This window comes from Trachurus japonicus, chromosome 17 (genome assembly GCF_045865225.1).
Source record: "Trachurus japonicus isolate A0001 chromosome 17, Traja_1.0".
In the NCBI taxonomy this organism is placed as follows: Eukaryota; Metazoa; Chordata; class Actinopteri; order Carangiformes; family Carangidae; genus Trachurus; species Trachurus japonicus.
Genome location: NC_140923.1, coordinates 3,399,212 through 3,409,366, shown reverse-complemented (window position 1 = coordinate 3,409,366; position 10,155 = coordinate 3,399,212). Strand labels below are relative to the sequence as shown.

Here is a 10,155-nt window from a genome sequence, read left to right as displayed (position 1 = left end):
GTGTGGCTACAAAACTGGAGAAAATAATTTGTCTAGAGTTTAATTTGTGGCCATGCTGACAGTTTAGTCAGAAAAACTCTAGAATGTTTTTTTGCCTCTCTCCACTCTAGCACCACTCTAGCTCTGCTCGTTAGACGCAACACACACACATTATAAAGCTGAAAAAAATCAGAAAAAGTTAAATATTTGAAAAAGTATAAATAGTTAAAAAGAGAAAAGTAATGCCGATAAAGTTCAAAAAAAGCTGCACGTTTTGATATATGAATTGTTGAAATAGCACAAAGTATGAAGGACTAGAAGAAGACCGTAAAAAGGCGGAAGAAAATGGCCGAACAGAAGAACAATAGTGTGACTGCTTTCAGCAGTCACACTAATAATAAAAAGAAAAATAAAGAAAATGGCCGAACAGAATAACAATTATGGAAGAAAAAATCCACACAATAACAGTAGTGCCCTGCAGCTATTTCATAGCTGTTGGGACCAGTGCCCGGTGCGATTGCCCGTGGCCCTAATAACGATAATTAGCGTTTTTTAGAATCTGGACCTTATTTCTAGCATAAAATACGATCATTTACTCACCCAGATAACTTTGCTGTCATTACAAGTCGTTCCGCCGAAAACTAGATCTAGCCGAGAGCCGCGTATATCCATATAACGCAGGAACACGGGGCACGCAATGCAGCCTCTAAATAACACATTATCCGCAGCGAAACTCATTAATTTCACCAATATTCTGTTATGATACACTAGTGCTATTCCCCTCCAAGCCCGTGGTGGCATGTTATCAACATGGGGGTCTGTAGGTTGACCTACTTACCTCTGCCCCGTGTTCTCGCATTATGTGGATATACGCGGCTCTTGGCTGAATCTAATTTCGCCGGAATTACTTGTAATGGCACCAAAGTTATCTGGGTGAGTAAATGATCGTATTTTATGCTAGAAATAAGGTCCAGATTGTAAAAAACGCTAATTATCCTTTAAGGTGTCATTTCCAGCTAACTTTTGAGACCAACAGAATTCAAGAATATGCACTTAGATCAATGTGGAGGTCAAATTATGCAGACATTGGGAGGTGAACGGTGCAAAAAGGTAGTTTATTTACAATACAATACAATACAATATTGTATTGTAAATAAACTACCTTTTTTCAAAATAATAACAGTAATGATGATGTTAATGTAGCCGATGTCATATCTGGCCCTCTGTGTTGTGTTTCTCACGGCCTGCCCTAGGTGGGGTTCAATCCCACGACTCCCCGCACCGGATGCAACGATGCTAACCTCTTCGCCAAGAGGTTGACAACTGCTTGGCAAGTCGGTTAGCACGTCTTTTATGGGTGGAGTGAGTGCACATCCGTTACATTAGCTCATTGAGTGCCACGCTCCTTTCCAAAGTTTTAGTCAAGTGTACCGGCAATTTAGACCATTTTTGTAGAGCCACAGCGTATTCTATATTATTGCCACCAACACATACTGTGGCTCATTTGAAAGGTGAATCTTTCTGCTTCAAATGGCCACAAACCGTGTTCTATTCATAAAACCACCATCGGGGGTGGAGGGGTTGGCACTCAACCCATGGGAACGAAAAACAAGAAATTACATTATGATGATAATAATGCCAATAATGGTAATCATTATCATAATAAGTTATTTTTTAACTGATTTATTATTAAAGAAAGAGATACTGTAGGAGAGCAGCAGCCACCATCCAACCGCGCCCCAACCCTGTCAAGGTCAAGGTCACATTTATTTATAGGGCACCTTATAACAACCTGGGTTGACCAAGGTGCTTTACATAAAATAAATAACAATAAAATACAATAGTACATTTCAAAAGACAATTTCGGCAATGACACATACATTCAGCAAACCAAACAACTTCGTCTCACACAGGTCGGAAGCCTGGGAGAAAAAAATTGGTTTTGAGTATCAAGAGTATTTAAGGTATCCTCTTGTCCAGCAGAGGGCGCTCTTCACCTTTCTGTCAGCTTGACCCAGCCACACCTGTTGGATATCAAGTGTACAAGCATTAAATCAAAAGGCTGATCTGTGGATCCACATCAACAGTACTGACACTTATTGTATGATCTCATTAAATTAAATTCAGATTGCTTTCCTGCTGTGACTTTAGTATGTTGTATTTTCAGTGGCCAATTGGACTGTTTCCTGTTTCTTGATATGATTGAAGAATTAAAGTGGTGGAGGTGAACTGCAACATGACTTCTTCATCTAATGCTAATGAAATTTAGTCTAATCTAAAATATACATCAAAAATGAAAAACCTATACAGACTGTACAGGTTGATATCAATTTCCTAATCAATGAACAATCAATATCTGTGGATACACTGTGAGCAGTAAGACAGTGGATAGACTGATGCTACTCTGTGGAAAATAACTGTCTTGCATGTTGATTTAAAAATAGAACAGTAGTGTTTGTATTTGATGTATCAAACAGTCTGCAAAATTAATCAAAATGAGCTCAGATTGATGACTGACGATTGGCAAATTAATTAATTAATTAGATGCAGTATTAAAGGATCCATCACCTGGTATTTATATTTGTTTCAGGTGTTGAAGGGCTCTTAAATGCACATTTTTGAGAAATAATATGCAACATTCACCTCTATTTATCCCTATTTGTGTACCCAATTTTGGTCCCGCGAGAAAAATATGCATCCTTGTTTTACAGATTTTCATTGAAAAAAAAAAATTCCATGCATTTACCGCGACTACTGAAACCATGGAAACGTAAATATAAAATTCCACCGGAAGAGCAAAACCGGCTCACGTTTTTGACGTCCAGAAAAAGGTGGATATTTAAATAAATAAAATGTAATGCAGGCTGATCGGTTAATTGTAAAACATGTATTTATTGATGTTAATGTGGTGATTTCTGTATGTACAGAGCCCCGAGGCAGCTGCTCTTCTGTCCAATACACACAGGAAGCTTCACTTTTCATTCAAACAAACTGCCACAATTGTTAGATTTCATCAATGAGACCAGCATTTATATCCTAAAAAGAAGTTAACCAGCCGATGGTAAACCTCTAAAAGCCTGCAGGTAAGTTAAAGCAGAAGTAAGCGATCCGGTGGTTTTAGCTAACTTCTTGTCAGCCGATGGAGTTAGCAGTCCCCGCCCTCGTCATGGATCTATTGGTCCTTGTCCCTACGTCACCACATTCACGCGCATCCCTTGGCTGCACACACAGAGAGGACCGCCCCTTTATGCCGTTCTCTCTCCTCATTGGATAAAGGTTGTAGGATACAAGGAAAGTTTTCTCCTCGGCTTACAGCAGAGCAGAGTGACTGACAGACCCGTGTTTCAGATCAAACACTCTATAGAAGTGATTGCTGTTGGAAGCAGGCGCGTAGGCAGGAGTGGGCCTGGCCGGGCCAGTGCCGCCCACACGAATCACTGGCCCGCCCATCCATGTTTCATAAGAAAAACAATTATTGATTAAATTAAATTAACTGCAGTTAATCGAACGTTTTCAATGGGGTTGTTCTGTGAAATATAAACAAACAAAGCCGACAGATATAGCGGATCTCTGTTTAAAACGTTGGTGCAGCGCACTGAGCACACAAGGGAGAGAGGAGGTGAATACCTGTTGTATAATACTGGACTCAGCCATGTAGCACCATCGCTAAAACACCGAGACCAGTGAGTAACGAGTCAAAAAGCTGCAGACACTGATAACTGATCACTGCCTTAAGAGTTTGAAAGTAGCCTCTAACTTCATGAACGCAGCTCAAACAGACCCGGTGCTTCAGCACAGTGACGCTTTGATAAATACAGCGGATCTGCGCTGGTTTACAGTAGCCTATCCTCTCGTATATTAGCCGGTCGCTACCGGAGCTTAATTAAAAATTTAAAAAAATTTTTAAAAGCGCTCCTCGCGGTGGAGCGGAGTTTCCTCTACTACAGCTGATCAGCTGATATGTGGTCAAGATGCAGCTACAGACCTTTCATAGTCACAGGTGCATTTCGTTTTTATATGACTTCAACCTCAAAGCTGTCTGTCCTCAGACTGTCCTGACCTGTCCCTGGACATCACACAGGGACAACGGAAGAGGAGGAGTGATGGAAGGAGCAGAGCTGCCTGTGTGATTGAGTTTTATTGTTTACATAGGTACGGTTAAATACAGTTTATCATCATAGTGGCAGGAAAGATAATTTCATCTGTATGTATCAAAAATTGTGTTGGTCAAGAGCTAGTTACAAAAAAAAAAAAACTTGTGCAATAAAATGGTTAACAGTGATGTGCGCTAGATGAAATGCACTGTCCTGAGAAAAGATGGCCCATCCGATTTTGTACTGGCCCACCCAAAATTAAAATTCTGCCTACGCCACTGGTCGGAATATATAACTATTTAAGACTTATATTAACACAAATATTCCGCTTACTTCTGCTTTAATCAACAATCGTTTTGTCGGCCGGGGTGACGACGTAGGCTGGCCGGCCGAGCATGTCAGCAGACCGGCTGGCTGCCTCTGTGATGTTGCAGCCGTTGCTCCACAGGTGGAGTTTCACTCTCTCCGAAAAACATCGGAGCCAACTTCTAAACAGCCGTAATTTGGATCTAAACAGTTACTTTCTTGCATCAAAAAATATTAAAACTTAATAAAAGTGACGTAATAACAGTGCTACAGCAGGAAATAAAACGGCTTTTTGCCTGTTTCACAACTAACAGTTAACCACTACCGCTGCCAGCTGCCGCGTAAGGCATGTGCGGGGGTAGTCCCCCCCTCCTCCTCGGCTTCTTGCTGACGTCAACGAGAAGCCCAATCAGAAATCGCGTTTTTTTCCTCTCCTGGTGAATTCAAGGGGGAGGAGGCGAGAGTCAGTCAGTTATTGTCAGTGAGAGAGAAGATTGAGTTATACATGCAATAACCTGAGAAAAAGTGATTTTCAGGTGATGGATCCTTTAAGCATTTTCCACTTATAGGACTCATGTTTTGAAAAAATACAATAACGGGCTGAACAGATTAATTCAAAATGTGCATCTGTTGGTGGAGCTGGTGTCTGTGGTCACAGACCGGAGCAGCTGCAGTCAGATAACAGACAGACTCTGGAAAACCCAGCGAGAACTTACAGTGAGAGCATGCAAAGTCATTCAAAAGGATACATTCTGAACCCCCATCCGTTTACAAACTGTCTTTCACAGAAGATGAAATCATCATAACGTCCAGTCTCACAATTAACCCTAAGGGGAAATTACTTAACATATTAGGAGGTAGAAAATACACCACAAACATTTCTGAATGCTGGTATAACTAACAAGGAGAAATCACATTGTAATTCTTCTCTGTAGCTCTGGAGTCGGCTACAACTTGAGCCTCATTCTGTCAGCATATCAATTATCTACAGTAACTTTATTAATCTCTCTCTACTAAAAACAGAACAATGGAGTGTGAATCTGGAGAGACAATGGAGGTGGCAGCTCTTGGGCGGCCTTTCAGCCTCGGGATGTTGTACGACTGCCGCAAAGACTCACTGATACCTGGTAAGAATGAACATGTACAGATACTGGATGTATCACAGTCACACACTAACCAATGGTCTTGCACTTGTTATTGTAAGAGACTTTTATGACTGGTGTTGGGGAAAAATTGTTGCTGCAGTCAGATTAAAAACACAGCAGCGCGTTGTTTCCCCTCCCCTACCCCCCAGACTCGAAGTTGCCAGAAAGCGACGCGCTAACCTCTGCTCTGCTCACTGACAGTCAGTCTCAAAGTCTCAAAGCAAAAAGTAAAGAGTAAAAAGCTAAATATTCATCAACAACCTCACTGTTTTATTAGCTTAGCTCAAACGCTGGAAGTGTAGGCTACAGGTAATGTTAGCCTGCCTCCACCTAAAGTCATCAGAGAAACTCTTCAGCAACTCTAAACGGAAACCGGCGGGCCGATCTTTGTCTCAGAGCTGACAAAACTCTCCGGTAAGGCATCTTGAGCGGTCAAATGCCGCTAACGGGACGAGATCGGTCAAAACGGAGGGTTCAAGCAAAGATGGTTTATTTTGGTTCAAGCTAGCTACATCGAGGGTAGGTTAGCTTCCTATTTCAAAGTAAAAGCACTTCTGTATGTAAAGGGCAACGGGTGTTTTATTTTGTGAAAGTAACCGGAAGTGCGTTGGTCACAACGGCTAGCTTGAGTAGCGCCAAATTCGTCCCAACAAAATTGTAAACAGCTGGTATTTAGACAAATTAACGACACACTGCTGATCTAAACGGCTACTTTCTCGCCTAAAAATGTTTGAAATGTCGATAAAGTGATATATTTACAGAGTTTAGGGCTAAAATGAAATCAGCTTCTGACTGCTGATTTCAGCTCGGGTAAGAGGCAGGCTAACACTATCTATTCACTTCCAGCGTTTGAGCTAAGTTAATTACGGGTGATACGGCTCTATCTTCCTTGTTACTGCACGCACAGTCGAAAGGATGGTGTCTATCTGCTGGTCATGGACTCAGGAGTGAGGCAAGACACGAAAAGAAATGTTGACGTATCCCTTTAAGATGATTTTACGACCAGTTGCTTTAGATTTCTTACATATTGTACCCTTAATGTTGCAATAAAAGACTATGAATAACTTCTCATTTTCTTTTCTTGTAGGAGTGACACTGTGGGACCGTGCTGTCCTGGAAAAAGATGCAAGAGAAGTACCAAAACCTTACAGTGACTTTGAAATAGTGGCATCTGAATCAATAGAGGATAAATCTTCATCTCTTAATGTTGAAGCTTCTCTGAAAGCAAGTTTCATTTGTGGACTGGTTGAGGTTGGCGGATCTGCTAAATACCTGAATGATAATAAAACATCAGAAAACCAGGCCAGAGTAACAATGAAGTATGAGACAACAACAAAGTTCCAGCAGCTGTCGATGGATCATCTAGGAAAAAACAATGTGGAGCATCCATATGTTTTTGAAAAAGGAATAGCTACACATGTAGTCACAGGGATTCTTTATGGGGCACAAGCTTTTTTTGTCTTCGACCGTGAGGTGTCAGAAAACGAAAACCATCAAGACATTAAAGGAAACTTGAAAGTGGTGATCAAGAAGATCCCATCCATGTCTATAGATGGTGAAGGTTCAATGAAGATGGACGTTAAAGACAAAGCAAATGTTGAGGAATTCTCCTGCAGATTCTACGGAGATTTTTCTCTTAAAGAAAATCCCGTTTCTTTCCAGGATGCAGTACAAGTCTATCAAAGTCTCCCACAGTTGCTGGGACCTAATGGAGAAAATGCTGTACCAGTGAAGGTCTGGCTGTTTCCACTGACAGTTTTGAACTCTTCTGCTGCTAAACTTGTTTGTCAGATCAGTATAGGATTAGTTCAGGAAGCTCAGAGCGTCCTAGAGGACTTCAATGAGCTGGAAATGAGGTGCAACGATGCAGTGAGAAAAAAAACTGTACAACAGTTCCCACAGATTGGTCAGAAACTTAAAAGTTTCAAACAAATGTGCTCAGAGATCAAGCTGGGATTTCAACAAAATTTAGCAAAGACACTTCCTTCAATCAGAGGAGGAGGTGAAGAGGAGGTCGTGCTCATAGAGATCCTGAAGAAGAGACACTCTTCTCCTTTCAACAGCAAAAGCCTGAATGAGTGGATGGACTGGAAAGAGAGAGAAATCTGCTTAACAAAATCTTTCACAAACATGTTGAAAAACACAAAGATTGTCCCATCTCAGAATTGTCTTCATGAGGAAATCCTCAGTGTGGAGCATGCTGTGTGTTTTGTCTTCACCTCACTGGGAAGTCATGAACCGTTCCTCTCAGATTTATCAACCTACTTAAGAGGAAAACCCAAAGCAGACGATGCTCAACATCCACAAACTCTTGATGTGGAGAAGGAACAGTGGTTTGCCTCAAAAGAAGTAGCAGGTGAAATGAAGCATAAAGCAAAGCTGTTCATTGACTTTGCAGAGGCCAACAAGGAGAAGGAGAACATAAAGTTCCTGACAGTCGGTTTGACAAATGAGACAGAGAAAGGTTCAAGCATCTACCTTTATAAAGACGGCTTCTCTGTCACTGAGAACTTTGAACCTCCTTCAAAGCCTGAAACTGTGACAGTGAGTGACAGAAACCACAACAGTGTGACTCTGAAGGTTTCTCCACCCAGGTTTGGAGCAGAGTTCATCAGCTCCTACTCTGTAGAGTACCGTGTCAGTGGAGAGGATGGATGGAAGCAGCAGACAGCAGCAGAGGCTGGAGAAGTCACAGTGAGTGATCTGAGTCCTGACACAGAGTATGTGTTCAGATGCAGAGCAGTGACCTCAGTAGGTGTTGGACCAGTCCTTGAAGTCAGTGGTTCCACTAAAACTTTGCCTTGCAGCCCTCCAAGAAAACCTCAAGTTGAATCAAACTCCAGTGAGATATCAGTCATCTGGCAGAAACCTGCTGAGCTTGGACAAGATGTGCAGGTGTTGAGCTACATGGTGGAGTACGCCCAAACACACAGCGAGGGGCAAGAAGAAGATCTCCAATGGAAACAACTGGTGTCGAGGGCTGAGGAGGCGATCATTTCAGGACTTCAGTCAGAGACTGGATATGCAGTCAGGGTCAGAGCTGATTGTGGAGCAGCTGGCAGAAGCAAGGAAAGCATCACTGTTCATGTCTGCACAACAAAATCCAAACCTCTCATAGAAAACCTCAAACGTACAAGTAAAAGGATAAAATCTGATTCCCCCTCAGTTTACAAACTGCCTCTGACAGAAGAAGAAATCAACATTCCTGGATACCGGAGCTACAACTTTGGCAGAGAAAGCTCAAGGAGAAATCGCACTGTGATTCTTCTTGGAGAGACTGGGTCAGGAAAGTCCACTCTGATCAATGCAATGATCAACTACATTGTTGGTGTAGAGTGGAAGGACCAAGTCAGATTCACATTAACTGATGAGGATCAGTTGAGATCTGAAGGTGAAAGTCAGACCTCTGAAGTCACTGTGTACAAAGTCAACCATCAGGAGGGTTTTAAGATAGACCACTCTCTGACCATCGTTGACACACCAGGCTTTGGGTATGTAGACAGCAACTGGATGATTGTAGAGCGTCTACATAATCTCATCACCTTTGAACATGGTGTCAGAGAGATTGATGCTGTGTGTCTCGTAGTTCCAGCTGCTTTACCACGACTCGCACCAACACAGAGATATGTGTTTGAATTAGTTCAGTCAGTCTTTGGAAAAGATGGGGCAGAAAACATCAGAGTTCTGGTGACATTTGCAGACTGCCAACATCCACCAGTTCTAGAGGTGATCAATGCTTCAGGTGTCCGATGTCCTAAAACAGAAGATGGACTCCCTGTTCACTTCAAGTTCAACAATTCAGCTTTGTTTGCTCACAACAAGTCGTCTGCAGCAGAGGATGAGGATGATGATGATGAGGGTGATCTTGATGAGATGTTTTGGAACATAGGGACAAAAGGCATGAAGAAGTTTTTTGTTGCTTTGAACAAAATGAAGACCAAAAGTTTGACATGGAGACAGTGGATCGATTTTATGAAGTTGATGTTTGTTCACCAATTCAAGATACAACTGAAAAACTGAAAGAGCACGAAGACAGAGATCAGCTGCAGAAATGAGAAGTTTGAGTTTGAAGCTCCTGTCGCAAAACCTTTTCAAGTGAACATTTCTGTTCATGGCATTTTCCTCACCAACTGTTGTTTCACCTGCCATTGTCCTCGTAGCACTGCAAATGAAGCTGGTGAAGAAAAGATCATCCTCTATGAACTTATCATTTATCCTTTTAATCATTCATTCATCCCACAGTGGGGAAACAGTGAAAAATTGTGGGGAAAAATATAGAGCATAAATAATAAATATAGCAATAAAGAAAGACAGCTTTGCTTTATTTTGTGTGTATTTTTATAATAAAAAAAAAGGATTTCATGCAAAAATGTGATTACACATTTCACATTAATCACATGTTTACTCTTTATCAGCTTCATTCTTAATCTACTGTTCATTTTTATTTTAATGGCTACAATGAGAATAATGTCAGACTCCTGATACTGATGTGTATGGACTTACATGTTATTGTCCTGTAGAGAAACATAATGGGTAAATGATGATAAATAAACTTCAGTGTGGATCAAGTGTTGTTACCTGAGGTCATCTGATGTTTCAGTGTCACTGCTGACTAGTAGTTCATCCTCTGG

General features: G+C 41.4%; 1 pseudogene across 1 annotated transcript; it reads left to right on the top strand.

The window, feature by feature from the left end:
• The first annotated feature begins 5,404 nt into the window (after positions 1-5,404).
• Positions 5,405-9,802, top strand: LOC146969754 (uncharacterized; annotated as a pseudogene). Its single transcript, XR_015038035.1, has 2 exons — positions 5,405-5,506; positions 6,612-9,802. The product of XR_015038035.1 is annotated as an uncharacterized LOC146969754 (transcript).
• The last annotated feature ends 353 nt before the right edge of the window (positions 9,803-10,155 follow it).